Source organism: Arachis stenosperma, chromosome 9 (genome assembly GCF_014773155.1).
Source record: "Arachis stenosperma cultivar V10309 chromosome 9, arast.V10309.gnm1.PFL2, whole genome shotgun sequence".
Lineage (NCBI taxonomy): Eukaryota > Viridiplantae > Streptophyta > Magnoliopsida > Fabales > Fabaceae > Arachis > Arachis stenosperma.
This window is the reverse complement of record NC_080385.1, coordinates 47,194,021-47,209,898: the sequence shown is the minus strand read 5'-3', so window position 1 is coordinate 47,209,898 and position 15,878 is coordinate 47,194,021. Positions and strand designations below refer to the sequence as shown.

The 15,878-nt window shown below is 37.8% G+C and overlaps 1 non-coding gene across 1 annotated transcript; it reads right to left on the bottom strand.

Annotated features, from left to right (window-relative positions):
• Positions 1-11,792: 11,792 nt before the first annotated feature.
• LOC130952845 (small nucleolar RNA R71) lies at positions 11,793-11,896 on the bottom strand. Its single transcript, XR_009075020.1, has one exon. It is a non-coding gene; the product is annotated as a small nucleolar RNA R71 (small nucleolar RNA).
• Positions 11,897-15,878: the final 3,982 nt, after the last annotated feature.

The following is a 15,878-nucleotide window of genomic DNA, read 5'->3' as shown; positions in this document are numbered from 1 at the left end:
GTTAATTTAAAAAATATTTAAAAATTTCATATAAACAAATCAACCGAACCTTAGAAGAGATTTTTTTCATAATCCTCAGTAAAAATGTTTAAGGTAAATTAATTACAAGGATACTTTCATGTATTATTACAACACTCAGCATTTTTTTAGTTTTCAACTATTACACTCGCTTATTATTCTATTTTATCTATATTTTAATTTCATATGATTTCCAACAAATTGAACTTAAAAAAATGTTGAAACATTCTTTGTTATAGCTAACGATTTATAAATATTTTTTTTGTAAGTACTCCATATGTTGGAAGTAATACTCTTCACGATAAATATAAACTAGTGTAAAGTTTTTTCCCTCCACATGAATTTTTAATAAGTAGAAAAAAATGTCAAGTTAATTTGGTTGAACGAGTCTTGTATATAAGCACCTCTTTTGCATGATAGTATCAGAAAAAGCTTGGAAACTACTTTCCAAGCCATTAGTTTAATTTGTTTGACTTGGCCTCTCTCTAGACTTTTAAGACAAAAATGAAAAATTTATTCTTATATTGCTTTGCAACCTAATATTTTATTTTACAAAAGTATTTGAGAAATAATAGAAAAATAGTTCAAAACAATCTAAAATTATTTTATTTTATATATTTTAATTATGACTTATTTTATTTTGTATTTTTAATTATAATAAAATAACTTTGATTTATTATTCCTCTAGTTTTATCATTTATTTATTTTTTCCATTACTCCCAAAGTTTCTCTTCGTAGAAAAATTAGGAAACGAAAAAACCAAATATAATTTGACAGCATGACATATTTGTGGAATTCATTTGCAATTTAATTTTGGTCAACAAATTGAAAAGTTAGTTGTTCATAACTATTAGAATAAGCAGTTAAAAGTCAAAAAAGAATGCGTTCAGTGTTTATAGCGTTGCAACTAAATGTGAATTGAGCGATCTACTTCCAACACTTTTTCATTTTAATTTTTTTTTATATATATATTTGGCTAGCCTGATTTCAAAATTTTTCACATGAATTGTATATAGGATTGGTAATAGGTAGAATAGAATAGGATTTAGATTCTATCTTAATTTTATCTGTTGGTTAAATATTTTATAATTTTTTATCCATTTAAATATATATTTGGTAATAACATCCTTCTTTAATTGTTTGAATTTGGCTCTAAAAATTCTAATTGTTAGATCCGGACCTGTGAAGTTTGATTAGGGTGAGTTCCGAAGTTATTTTCTGACGATGATGAATTGCATGTTTTAGCGAGAAAAATATGTGGTTTGTCTTCTTTAAAAATAATAGCCATTCCATCCTCGTACCATTGGATAATGTCTCGACCATTGTCTACGAACGACTCTGCCAACATTTTCTACTAACGAAAGTATTATTAGTTTGAAATTTTAACTTCAGGAACACGTAATGATCAATCGTGTAGTTATTAAATCAAAAAATATTTACCAACATTAATCTCTCCTATGTGCAAAGCATCTTGTAAGCCTTGATATAGTTCAGTTCAAAATTTCTGTTGTCTTTATCAAACCCATCTTAACTTGCATGTTTCTATTTTCACATAGTTGTCAACAACATATTGTTAAAGAAGTCGCCCCACTTGCAAAACTGTTGAGTGATCATCGGGGCGGATCTGTGAATTTTGAGGATATTAAAAAATGGTTAGAAATTGTGAAATGATGTATTGGTTCAAACTATATATCATCTAAGGAAGTCTATAAATTATGTAACAAATATGAGTTTGTTCCTGGAGCATGTAGCTAAAATATGTCCAGCATGATACTTTATTCCCACTTTGAGTTCGAGTATTCATATCCCATCCATCACTACAAAAAAGGCCTATGATCACGGTAATAGCTAGTAAAAAGGGTAACCATAGATCTATGGTCACGGTTTTGGACTTATGGTCACGGATTCTTACCGTGGCCTATTCTCTTGTGGCCAGGTCTATGATCACGTTTTTTTTTTTATCTATGGGCACGGTTTCAATTTTCAAAATCTGACACTTTAAGCCACGTTTTTTCACCGTGACCATAGGTTAATCTATGGACGCGTAAAAACCGTGACCATAGCCTTATCTATGGTCACAGTTTTCACTATGACTATAGCCTCTATGGTCACTCCTCCTTAAAACCGTGACCATAGCCTCTATGGTCACCCCTCTCTAAAACCGTGACCATAGCCTTATCTGTGGTCACGGTTTTGGCCATGACCATAGCCTCTATGGTTACTCCACCTAAAATCGTGACCATAGCCTTAGCTATGGTCACGGTTTTCACCGTGACCATTGCTTCTATGGTCACCCCTCCTTAAACCGTGACCATAGCCTTATCTATGGTCACAATTTTTTGCCGTGACCATAGCCTCTATGGTCACCCCACCTTAAAACCGTGACCATAGCTAAGGCTATGGTCACGATTTCGTGACCATAGCTTATCTATGGTCACCCTTCCTTAAAACCGTGACCATAGCTTTATCTATAGTCACGATTTTTCGCCGTGACCATAGCCTTATCTATGGTCACCGTTTTCACCGTGGTCATAGCTTATCTATGGTCACCCTATTTTTAAATGGTGACCATAGTCTATTTTGTTTTATAAAATTTAATTTTTTTTAAAAGTATAATCACATCCCAAAATGATGATAATCACAAAATAATTCTAAGAATGAGAAATTCAATAAAACTAAATCATACAAATTTCATTAAAAATTAGATATCCATTACAACACTAATCAAAATAAAGTGTAATTTATCCATTACATGTAATATCGGATAAAGTCTTTTATCAAAAAGTAAAGAACATTCGAAGTTGTTATAAACAGTGCCGCAGCAACTAGTCAACTCCTGTTGTCTTTACCAGTGCGAAAAAAATTATCCTGTACACAACAAAGCCAAAAAAAAATTTCAAGAGAAGGTAAAGAATATTCGAGAGTAGGAAAACAAAATAATCAATTAACAAATACTAATCCTAAAAGAAACGAAAAGAAAAAGATAAAAAAAGCATTCCCTACATAATTATCTCCATCAAAATACAAGAACTTTGAATTCAATTGCATGAAAGTAATTAAATTATCCCAACAGAAAAATGAAAAAGAAAGTCTGCATGAAGACTTCAATTTTTTTTCTCTTCTTAGTTGTACTTCAAATAATTAACACTAACATAACCAAATTTCATATAACAGTCCTTGTTGTTTAATATGATTTCAATAAAATATAATAATTCAATGATGATAACTTTGTGTTGAACTATATATTAATTATTCAATTTAATTCTAAAAGAATGCAACATTAACTTTTACCTATTTTGACACTCATAACAATTTCACAAAAGACCTAAATTAAAACTAATTAAACTAATAACAACAAAAATAGGAGTTTTCTTGGAATTTCAACTTTCAGATCAGAACCTATTTTTTAAAAAAAGCCTTGATACCTACAATATATGTAACAAAACAAACAAACAAAATTTGGATAAGAAAAAAACATTAAACAAATCGCATCAACATTCAATTTTTTCATTAATTAATAGGTAACATCATGCATATATCAAATCCTGAAATCTTAATTGATGGATACTATTTAACTAAAAAGCAATGTGAGCAAGCATCATAATGCCTTACAACAACACAATTAGGCGAAAAAAAGGAAATAGAATATTCAGCACTTATATCATTAACCAACTTGTGTTAGTAGATATTATTACATAAGCATAAGTATTCTAAGTAATACAATCATTCGAACATAGTCTTTCTAACTCTTACCTATTTGTACGAACTCAAATTCACAAGGTCAAAACCACAAATTCCAGATCTATGAAATCCCTTAACATGAGTCACCCTTTTTACACAAAGAGACCAAACCCAAAAAACTTAGATCTTTGACTATGGATAACACACAAAACAAAGAATCCAAATCTATCCAGTTCTCTAAAAAGTAAACTTTTTATATTAAAAACAGCGAATACTTTCTGGGTATGGCAAATATGAGTGTAAATCTGAACTTTTAGTAGTGGTGGATTAGAATTGAGAAGAAGATTAACGGTTTTAACAACAAATACACACATATGATAATAGAAACTTGAATAAGCAAAAATAGTTTTAACAGTTTCAATTCGATTAAAATAAAATATTGTTTTACCAAATCAACAGAATTTTTAATCATCAACATATTTTATAGCCATATAATTTTAGTAATTTTAAATTATTTATAACCCTCAAAATTACTGTTTCAGTTAAGAAATCAATTTTAAGAAATCAGTTTAGAAATCCAGCCTCAATCTGTTTTTGGTTCATCAAACCTCAATCTCCACAATTCACTAATCTTCTTCTCAACAACAATTAGAACAACAAGGTTCCCAACCCATTCAATTTAGTGACCAAATTTATTGATAATATAACCAAAATTTACAACAAGCACTCATTCTTAATATTCAGAAAACAGTCACAATTAAACTATCATTACAATAATTTCAGACCGAGCACAAGCCTAAATCAATTCAACACTTAACACAATATTATCCAGTCAAATTAAATTAACATATCCGGTAACCAATGATTCTCAAACAAGTTTGCAACAATATCCAAATAAATCTCAATTCCACAACTAAATCAAGAAGTCAGCATAACCAGAAATTCGAGTAATTAATCACTTTCAAACAATTAATTCATTATTCACAAATCACAACCTCAAGTCAAAATCAGTCTCAATACCACACCAATCACATTTTTTTAAACCTCAAACAAAGCTAATTCCGCCAATTAATCACTCATAAAAACAAAACCAAGTTGATTTCTATCAAGTAATCACACAAAAAATTCACAAATTATTTGCAATTACTCACTAAACTTCATCGGCATTCATAAATTTAAACAGTTAATTTTAAAATAAATTTCCTGCCTTAATTAACCGGAACTCGAAGAAATCTATAACTGCGACAAATTCTTTTTTTCCCTATCTCGCTGTAGCAGTAACCTCACACATAACCAGCAACATCTACAATAGTCCCAAAACAGCATCGACACCAATACTAGTTGTAACAGAAATTTAGAAGCAAAGTGACAGAACTAAAACAAGAATATATCTGACTATGATTAGAACAAGAACATGGCAAAGAAACAAGTTTGAAGCAGAATAAGGATGAGAGGGTTACAGTTTTAAAAATGGAGGAATTGGAACCAGAATAGCAACTCCGGTGTTCTTTTCCAACATCAAGGGAAACGTTTGGTTCACCACCATCAGTGGCACACAGCTCGACGGCGGACTCTACCCGCGGTCACAGTGGCAGCGGCAGCAACAACGGCAACGACAACGGCTCCTCTAGCTCGTGGTTCCTTCTCTCCCTTTGCGAGCTTCCTCGGCGACGGCAGAAGCTCCGGCCATGGCGACACGACATGGATCTAACGGCGATGATGTGTGGCTCGTGATAATGGCAGCGATGGCTCCACGGCGCCGGAACAATGATGGGAATGGGTGACTCGACGGGAGTAAGGAGGCACGGCGGCTGGGTGACAGCGCTGCTTCCTCTTCTCTCTCGATTCTCTATCTTTCTTTCGACCTTCCTCTCTCGCGCAAGGCTCCACCGGGAAGACGACGACTGCATTAAGACGCGGTGGCGGTGCGGTAGCAGTTCCCCCTCCTATTTTCTCTCTTTCCCATCGCAGTCTCACTCTAGGATCTCTCTCTCTCTCCCTTTTCTTTCTTGCTTCTGATTTCTGTTGCTGTGTGTTGGCATGTTAGAAGAAAGGGAAAGCGGTGTGGCGGTGGTAAATGGCGGTGGAGATTAGGATTTTGTGTGTGTTTTGAAATTAGGGTTAGAATTGAGGCAGTTGAGGTAATTATAATAAAATTTAGGGATAGTAGAGTAAATTAAAAATTAATTTTAATCCAACACTAATATTTATAAAAATTACTATATTAATTATTAATTTATAAATTTATTTTTAAATAAATACTTTAATTCAATAACTAGAAATAATTAAATTAATTTCCTTTAAATCATAAAATAAAATTCTAAAATCTAATTATTTAAATTAAAGCAGATAAAATTCTCATTATTTTTCAATCACAAAAATTTTAAATTACTAATAAAAAGGTTCTCAATTAATATAAAAATCTCTGATGGGGTTATAATTTCTTTGGATTTGTTTCGAATAGAGTTTTACAAGAAGTACTTTCCCAGTTCAGTCAGAAATGCTAAGAAACTTGAACTTCTTCAGCTGAAACAAGGCCAGATGACCATTACTGAGGACACTAGCAGATTTGAGAAATTGTGCCATTTTTCATGGATTTGTCAGGGAGCTCCTGAGAACTTTGCTGAGTGGAAATGCATCAAGTATGAGGGAGGTCTTCAGAGCGATATTCTGAGCTTCGTTGCACCTATGGAGATCTGGGTGTTCTCTGAACTCGTGAATAAGAGCAGGGTGGCTGAGGAGTGTGTGAGAAAGGTTGCAACAGAAAAGGGAAGTATGAGGATGCCTTTCCAGAGGACTTCAGGGAGGAATTTTGCACCAAAGGGCAGACAATTCAAGCCCTGGCGGCTTTGTTCCTCAGAATAATCAAGGACAAGGCAACTTCAGGAGACCAAATCTTCAGGAGACCAAATGCCAATGCTAATCAAGGAAGAAGTCATGGGAAGTAGCCACAGCAGGATTTGAGTTGTCACAGATGTAGGAAGTACCATCCAGGAGTTCTGTGCAAGTTTGGAACTGAAGTATGTTATTCCTGTGGACATCCCAAACACTTGGCAAATAACTGCCCAGAGAAGAAGAGGTATGAGACTGGCAGGGTGCAGCAGTTAGGGAGAGTATACACTACTTCTATAGTAGGCGCTGAGGGGTCAGACACACTGATTAGAGGTAACTGTGAGATAGCCAGTAAAACTTTGAATGCCTCATTTGACTTTGGAGCTACACATTCATTTATTGTATTTGAGAAGTGTTTCGAGGGTTACCTGAAACTGAAGGTCGATCTCGGAGGAGATCTGTTGTAGTGGCTGGAGCTGTCGTGTCTGACTTGCTGAGCCTTGAGATGTTGCTGATCCTTGATCACTGGAGGGTGGTGGTACCTGTAAGAGACTCCGATGCTTAAGTCAGCAAGGGCTTTAAGCAGGTTTTTTGTGTGGAATCAGAGTATGAGTTATACCTGGGTGCTTTAGTATATTTATAGTAGTCTGGAATGACCTCCCTTAAGATAAGTTTGTTATCTTATCTTATCTTTTATGGGTGAGTCCCCATATCTTAGGCCAGCCGCCTTTAGGTGGGCTATGATCTTCTGCTTTGGGCCTACTTGGGCCCTTGGAGCAATTTGGCCGAGCTCTTTGGGTAGAGGTCAGTGTCGACCAACCTTTGTAAGTCGGTCGCTTCTTGTCTTCATCCAATCCGGCTTGCCTAGCTCGACCTAGCGTATGAACAGTGCCCCTGCTTGAGCTCAGACTTTTCCATGAGGTCATGCTTTCTGAACTTTGATCTCTTTGGGGAAGTTGTGCTCAAGCATCTTGGTCCAAGTTGTACTTCTGTTTGCAAGTTTTACGCTAAGTTTAAATACGAAGCGTTTTTTTGTTTTTTGTTTCTTTTGCCGTGTTTATTTCTCTTGGGAATACGCACGTGCCTTTAATGCCCATTGATTATACTTTTATTTTTGTTTTGCCGTTTCTTTTCCCTCTTTGCACTTTGTTTGAAATCAAAGAAAAGGTTTTGCCCCGTTTCGGTTTCCTTCTTCCTCCTATTGCGTTTCATCCTTTGAACTTCTGGTCGTTTCTCTTTTGCTTTTGGATTTGTTCGTGCACTTCTTTTGCTCAGTGATAGAGACTTCCTTCCTTTCGTCCTTGATGAGCGGATAATTTGTATACTTTTTGGCATTATTTTTAGTATGTTTTTGATATCCTTTAGTTAGATTTTAGTATATTTTTATTAGTTTTTAATTAAAATTCACTTTTCTGGACTTTACTATGAGTTTGTGTGTTTTTCTGTGATTTCAGGTATTTTCTGGCTGAAATTGAGGGACTTGAGCAAAAATCTGATTCAGAGACCAAAAAGGACTGCAGATGCTGTTGGATTCTGACCTCCCTGCACTCGAAGTGGATTTTCTGGAGCTACAGAAGCCCAATTGGCGCGCTCTCAACGGCGTTGGAAAGTAGACATCCAGGGCTTTCCAGCAATATATAATAGTCCATACTTTATCCAAGATTTGATGGCCCAAACCCGCGAAGCAATCCGGCCTCAGAAATTCCAGCGTTAAACGCCGGAACAGGATTAAAAGTTGGAGTTAAACGCCCAAACTGGCATGGGAGCTGGCGTTTAACTCCAGAAAACGTCTCTACACGAATTTCCTTGATTGCTCAGCCCAAGCACACACCAAGTGGGCCCGGAAGTGGATTTTTATGTCATTTACTCATTCTTGTACACCTTAGGCTACTAGTTTTCTATAAATAGGACCTTTTACTATTGTATTAGATATATAGAGAGCCTTTTGATCATGTTTTTATGATTGAACTCACCTTGGGAGGCTGGCCATTCGGCCATGCCTAGACTATGTTCTTATGTATTTTCAACGGTGGAGTTTCTACACACCATAGATTAAGGGTGTGGAGCTCTGCTGTACCTCGAGTATTAATGCAATTACTATTGTTCTTCCATTCAAATTCCACTTGTTCTTTATCTAAGATATCACTCGTTCTTCAACCTATGAACAAGGTGACTGACAACCATTCTTGTTCTACAAGCATTCGAGGCTTTAGTGAATATCTCTTGGATTTCTGATTGCATGATGCATGGTTGATCGCCTGACAACCGAGTGCTCGCCTGACAAACGAGCCAGCCATTCCATGAGATCAGAGTCTTCGTGGTATAGGCAAGAACTGATGGCGGCATTCAAGAGAATCCGGAAGGTCTAACCTTGTCTGTGGTGTTCTGAGTAGGATTCAATGACTGAATGACTGTGACGTGCTTCAAACCTGTAACCTACTGGGCGTTAGTGACAGACGCAAAAGAGTGATTCTATTCCGGTAGGGGAGGGAACCAAACCGGTGATTGGCGGCACTGTGACAGAGTGCTCTGCATTAGCTTTCACTGCGCGGATGGGAGGTAGCTGCTGACAACAGTGAGACCCTACACAAGTTTGCCATGGAAAGGAGTAAGAAGGATTGGATGAAGACTGTAGGAAAGCAGAGAGACGGAAGGGAAGGCATCTTCATACACTTGTCTGAAGCTCATACACCAATGATATACATAAGTATCTCTATCTTTACCTTTTCTGTTATTTTCGTTTATCATCATCATATACATTTGAGTCTGCCTGACTAAGATTTACAAGATGACCATAGCTTGCTTCAATACTAACAATCTCCGTGGGATCGACCCTTACTCACGTAAGGTTTTATTACTTGGACGACCCAGTACACTTGCTGGTTAGTTGTGCGAAGTTGTGTAATGCCATGGTATTAGGCGCACCAAGTTCTTGGAGCCATTACCGGGGATTATTTGAGTTGTGAAAAAGTATTGTTCACAATTTCGCCGACCAAGTTTTTGGCGCCGTTGCCGGGGATTGTTCATGTTTTGAGCAAGCTTGTGGTAACATCAGATGCCAAGATCCGGCAACAACATCAAGTTCTTGGTGTTATTGCCCGGGATTGTTTAGGCTGGACAACTGACGGTTCATCTTGTTGCTTAGATTAGGTATTTTTTTCGAAATTCTTGAAGGTGAATTCTAGAGTTTCATGATGATTTGTTGAAATCTGGCTGGCTGAGAAGCCATGTCTAATCTGATTGGACCGAGGTTTCAACTTATCACCACAAGAGCTTGTTGATTTCGTATCAATCTTGCTCTTGGAGCAGTGATTTGCTAAGATTTGGCTGACCTTTGGTCATGTCTAGTGTTTTGGACCGAAGCTTTCCTTGGAAGCTTGGCTGGCTGTGAAGCCATGTCTAATTCCTGGACCGGAGTCTTAGACTAGCATTGCACTGATTCCTGGAATTCTCATTAAGAATTTTGATGCCTTTTTTCCACTTAATTTTCGAAAAACACAAAAAAAATTTATAAAACCATAAAAAGACCAAAAAGATTTTATGTTTCTTGTTTGAGTCTAGAGTCTCATCTTAAGTTTAGTGTCAAATGCATGTTTTTGTTATAATTTTCGAATTCATGCATATATTTCTTGTTTTGATCTTTGAATTCTATTGACTTGAAGTATTTTGTGTGTCTCATATGCATTCTCATATTGTTAGTGTCAGTAGTGCACAAACTGCTAAGTTTGGTGTCTTGCATGCATTGTTATTTGATTCTTGTTGCATTTTGATTAATAGAAAAATCCAAAAATATTTTTAATTTGAGTCTTTTCAAGTCAATGATACAAGGAATTGAAGATTCAGAACCAACTGCAGAGGAATTATACAGAAAAAGCTGAGCATTCAAAAATGCCCAGTGAAGAAGGCAGACTGGCGTTTAAACGCCAGCCAGGGCACCTGGTTGGGCGTTTAACGCCCAAAAGGGGTGCATTTTGGGCGTTAAACGCCAGAATGTATACCATTCTGGGCGTTTAACGCCAGGATGGTGCCAGGGGGAAGATTTTGTTTTCAAAATCAATTTTTCTTAGTTTTTCAAATCAAATCTTTTTCAAATCAAATCTTTTCAATCAAATGTTTTCAAATTCAATTTCTTTCCTTTTAAAAAGATACTTACCAACAATTAATGATTTGATTGAACATCACAAGATTGTTGCCTTTTCTGTTGAGAGAGGTTTAAATGTTTCAATCATATCTTTTCTTGTTAGGCAAGTCATCAATTTTCAAAATCATATCTTTTCAAATTGTTTTCAAATCATATCTTTTAAAAATGTTTTCAAATCATATCTTCTCAATCACATCTTTTTAAACCCATAACTTTTCAATTAAATCTTTTTAACCACATCTTTTTCAAAATAGTTCTCAATCAATCTTTTTAATTTCTAATTTCAAATCTTTTCAAAAATCACTTTATCTCTTTTCCACTTTGATTTTTCGAAAATCAATTAACATTTTTCAAAATGTTTTAAAATTTTTTTAATTGAATTTTCGAAAATTCTCTTCCCTCCTTCCCACATCCTTCTATTTATGGAGTACTACTCCTTCTAAATGCACAATTCGAATTTTATCTATTAAAATTCGAATTCTCCTTCTTCTTACTATTTCTCTTTTCCTCTGACATTTCAAGGAATCTCTATACTGTGACATAGAGGATTCCACATTCTCTTCTTCTTTTTCTATTTCTTATGAGCAGAAGCAGAGACAAAGGCATTCTTGTTGAAGCTGATCCTGAACCTGAAAGGACCTTGAAGAGAAAGCTAAGAGAAGCCAAAGCACAACTCTCTTTAGAGGGCTTGACCGAATTCTTCAAGGGAGAAGACATGGCAGCCGAAAACAACAACAATGCCAACAATGCAAGGAAGGTGCTTGGTGACTTTACTGCACCTACTCCTGATTTCTATGGGAGAAGCATCTCAATCCCTGCCATTGGAGCAAACAACTTTGAGCTTAAGCCTCAATTAGTTTCTCTAATGCAACAGAATTGCAAGTTTCATGGACTTCCAATGGAAGATCCTCATCAGTTTTTAGCTGAGTTCTTGCAAATCTGTGACACAGTCAAGACTAATGGGGTTAACCCTGAGGTCTATAGACTGATGCTATTCCCTTTTGCTGTGAGAGACAGAGCTAGAATATGGTTGGACTCTCAACCTAAAGAAAGCCTGGACTCTTGGGAAAAGCTAGTCAATGCCTTCTTGGCAAAGTTCTTTCCTCCACAAAGATGGAGTAAGCTTAGAGTGGAAGTCCAAACCTTCAGACAGAAGGATGGAGAATCCCTCTATGAAGCTTGGGAAAGATACAAACAATTAATCAGAAGATGTCCATCTGACATGCTTTCTGAATGGAGCATCATAGGTATTTTCTATGATGGTATCTCTGAACTATCCAAGATGTCTTTGGATAGCTCTGCAGGAGGATCTCTTCATTTGAAGAAGACGCCTGCAGAAGCTCAAGAACTGATTGAAATGGTTGCAAATAACCAATTCATGTACACTTCTGAGAGGAATCCTGTGAACAATGGGACTGGTCAGAAGAAAGGAGTTCTTGAGATTGATGCTCTGAATGCCATATTGGCTCAGAACAAAATATTGACTCAACAAGTCAATTTGATTTCTCAAAGTCTGTCTGGAATGCAAAATGCACCAAACAGTACTAAGGATGCTTCATCTGAGGAAGAAGCCTATGATCCTGAGAACCCTTCCATGGAAGAGGTGAATTACTTAGGAGAACCCTATGGTAATACCTATAATTCTTCATGGAGAAATCACCCAAACCTCTCATGGAAGAATCAAGAGAGACCTCAACAAGGTTTCAATAATAATGGTGGAAGAAACAGGCTTAGCAATAGCAAGCCTTTTCCATCATCTTCTCAGCAACAGACAGAGAGTTCTAAGCAGAATAATTCTGACTTAGCAACCATGGTCTCTGATCTAATAAAGACCACTCAAAGTTTCATGAATGAAACAAGATCCTCCATTAGAAACTTGGAAGGACAAGTGGGTCAGCTGAGCAAGAAAATTACTGAACTTCCTCCAAGCACTCTCCCAAGTAACACTGAAGAAAATCCAAAAGGAGAGTGCAAAGCCATCAATATGGCCGAATTCTGGGAGGAAGAAGAGGCAGTGAACGCCACTAAGGAAGACCTCAATGGGCGTGCACTGGCCTCCAGTGAGTTCCCCAATGAGGAACCTTGGGAATCTGAGGCTCAAACTGAGACCATAGAGATTCCCTTGGACTTACTACTGCCTTTCATGAGCTCTGATGAGTATTCTTCCTCTGAAGAGGATGAGTATGTCACTGAAGAGCAAGTTGCTAAATACCTTGGAGCAATCATGAAGCTAAATGACAAGTTATTTGGAAATGAGACTTGGGAAGATGAACCTCCCTTGCTCACCAAAGAACTGGATAACTTGTCTAGGCAGAAACTGCCTCAAAAGAGGCAGGATCCTGGGAAGTTTTCTATACCTTGTACCATAGGCACCATGACCTTCAAGAAGGCCTTGTGTGACTTAGGGTCAAGTGTGAACCTCATGCCCCTCTCTGTAATGGAGAAATTAGGGATCTTTGAGGTGCAAGCTGCAAAAATCTCACTAGAGATGGCAGACAACTCAAGAAAACAAGCCTATGGACTTGTAGAGGATGTTCTGGTTAAGGTTGAAGACCATTACATCCCTACTGATTTCATAGTCCTAGAGACTGGGAAGTGCATGGATGAATCCATCATCCTTGGCAGACCATTCCTAGCCACAGCAAAGGCTGTGATTGATGTTGATGGAGGAGAGTTGATCATTCAAGTGAATGAAGAATCCATGGTGTTTAAGGCCCAAGGATATCCCTCTATCATCATGGAGAAGAAGCATGAAGAGCTTCTCTCAAAACAGAGCCAAACAGAGCCCCCACAGTCAAACTCTAAGTTTGGTGTTGGGAGGCCACAATCAAACTCTAAGTTTGGTGTTGAAACCCCACATTCAAACTCTAAGTTTGGTGTTGGGAGGTTCCAACAAGGTTCTGAGCATTTCTGAGGCTCCATGAGAGACCTCTGTCAAGCTAGTGACAGTAAAGAAGCGCTTGTTGGGAGGCAACCCAATGTTTTATAATTAATTATTTTCTTTTGTTATTTTATCTTTTTTGTAGGTTGATGATCATAAGAAGTCATAAAAATAATGAAAAAAGCAAAAACAGAATGAAAAACAGGAAGAAAAACAGCACACCCTGGAGGAAGATGCTGCTGGCGTTCAAACGCCAGTCAGCCTAGCAGATGGGCGTTTAACGCCCAGTCTGGCACCTTTCTGGGCGTTTAACGCCAGAAAGGGGCACCAAACTGGCGTTAAACGCCAGTAAAGGTATAAAACCTGGCGTTAAACGCCAGGAATGGGCATCAGCCCGGCGTTTAACGCCAGAATTGGCCCAAAACGTGGATTTTGGTGCCAATTGGTGCAGGGATGCCTTTTCCTTGACACTACAGGATCTGTGGACCCCACAGGACCCTACTACAGGATCTGTGGACCCCACAGGACCCTACAATCACTCTCTCTTCTTCCCCCATTCACCAATCACCTCAACACCTCTTCCCCAAAAACCCTCACCTATCAAATCCCATCTTTCTCTTCACCACTCACATCCATCCTTCATAAAACCCCACCAACCTCACACTTCAAATTCAAACCACTTTCCCTCCCAAACCCACCCTCAAATGACCGAACTTTCATCCCCCTCTCTCCTATATAAACCCCTCTTTACACCCTTCATTTCCACACAACCTAAACACCACTTCTCTCCCCCTTTGGCCGAATACACCTCCATCTCCCTCTTCCTCATTTCTTCTTCTTCTACTCCCTTCTTTCTTCTTTTGCTCGAGGACGAGCAAACATTTTAAGTTTGGTGTGGTAAAAGCGTTGCTTTTTCGTTTTTCCATAACCATTATGGCACCAAAGGCCGGAGAAACCTCTAAAAAGAGGAAAGGGAAGGCAAAGGCTTCCACCTCCGAGTCATGGGAGATGGATAGATTCCTCTCAAAGGTGCATCAAGACCACTTCTATGAAGTTGTGGCCTTGAAGAAGGTGATCCCCGAAGTCCCTTTTTCACTCAAAAAGGGTGAATATCCGGAGATCCGCCATGAGATCCGAAGAAGAGGTTGGGAAGTACTTACCAACCCCATTCAACAAGTCGGAATCTTGATGGTTCAAGAGTTCTATGCCAATGCATGGATCACCAAGAACCATGACCAAAGTGTGAACCCGAATCCAAAGAATTATCTTACTATGGTTCGGGGGAAATACTTGGATTTCAGTCCGGAGAGTGTGAGGATGGCGTTCAACTTGCCCATGATGCAAGGAGATGAGCATCCTTACACTAGAAGGGTCAACTTTGATCAAAGGTTGGACCAAGTCCTCACAGTCATATGTGAAGAGGGCGCACAATGGAGGCAAGACTCAAGAGGAAAGCCGGTTCAATTAAGAAGGCATGACCTCAAGCCCGTAGCTAGAGGATGGTTAGAGTTCATACAACGCTCAATCATTCCCACTAGCAACCGGTCCGAAGTGACCATAGACCGGGCCATCATGATCCATAGTATCATGATTGGAGAAGAAATAGAAGTTCATGAGGTTATAGCTCAAGAACTCTATAAAGTGGCGGACAAGACCTCCACTGTGGCAAGGTTAGCCTTTCCTCATCTCATTTGTCACCTCTGTTATTCAGTAGGAGTTGACATAGAGGGAGACACCCCCATTGATGAGGACAAGCCCATCACTAAACAAAGGATGGAGTACACAAGAGAGCCTTCTCACCATGAGATCCCTGAGATACCTCAAGGGATGCACTTTCCTCCACACCACTATTGGGAGCAACTAAACACCTCCCTAGGAGAGTTGAGTTCCAACATGGGACAACTAAGGGTGGAGCACCAAGAACACTCCATCATCCTTCATGAGATTAGAAAAGATCAAAGAATCATGAGGGAGGAACAACAAAGACAAGGAAGAGACATTGAGGAGCTCAAGCACTCCATAGGACCTTCAAAAGCAAGGAAGAGCCGCCATCACTAAGGTGGACCCATTCCTTGATTTCCTTGTTCTTTATCTCTCTGTTTTTCGAATTCTATGCTTTATGTTATCCATGTTTGTGTCTTATGATCATTAGTGTCTTAGTGTCTATGCCTTAAAGTTATGAATGTCCTATGAATCCATCACCTTTCTTGAATAAAAATGTGCTTAATTGAAAAAGGAAGAATTGCATGAATTTTGAATTTTATAATAGTTTAATTATTTTGATGTGGTGGCAATATTTTTGTTCTCTGAATGTATGCTTAAACA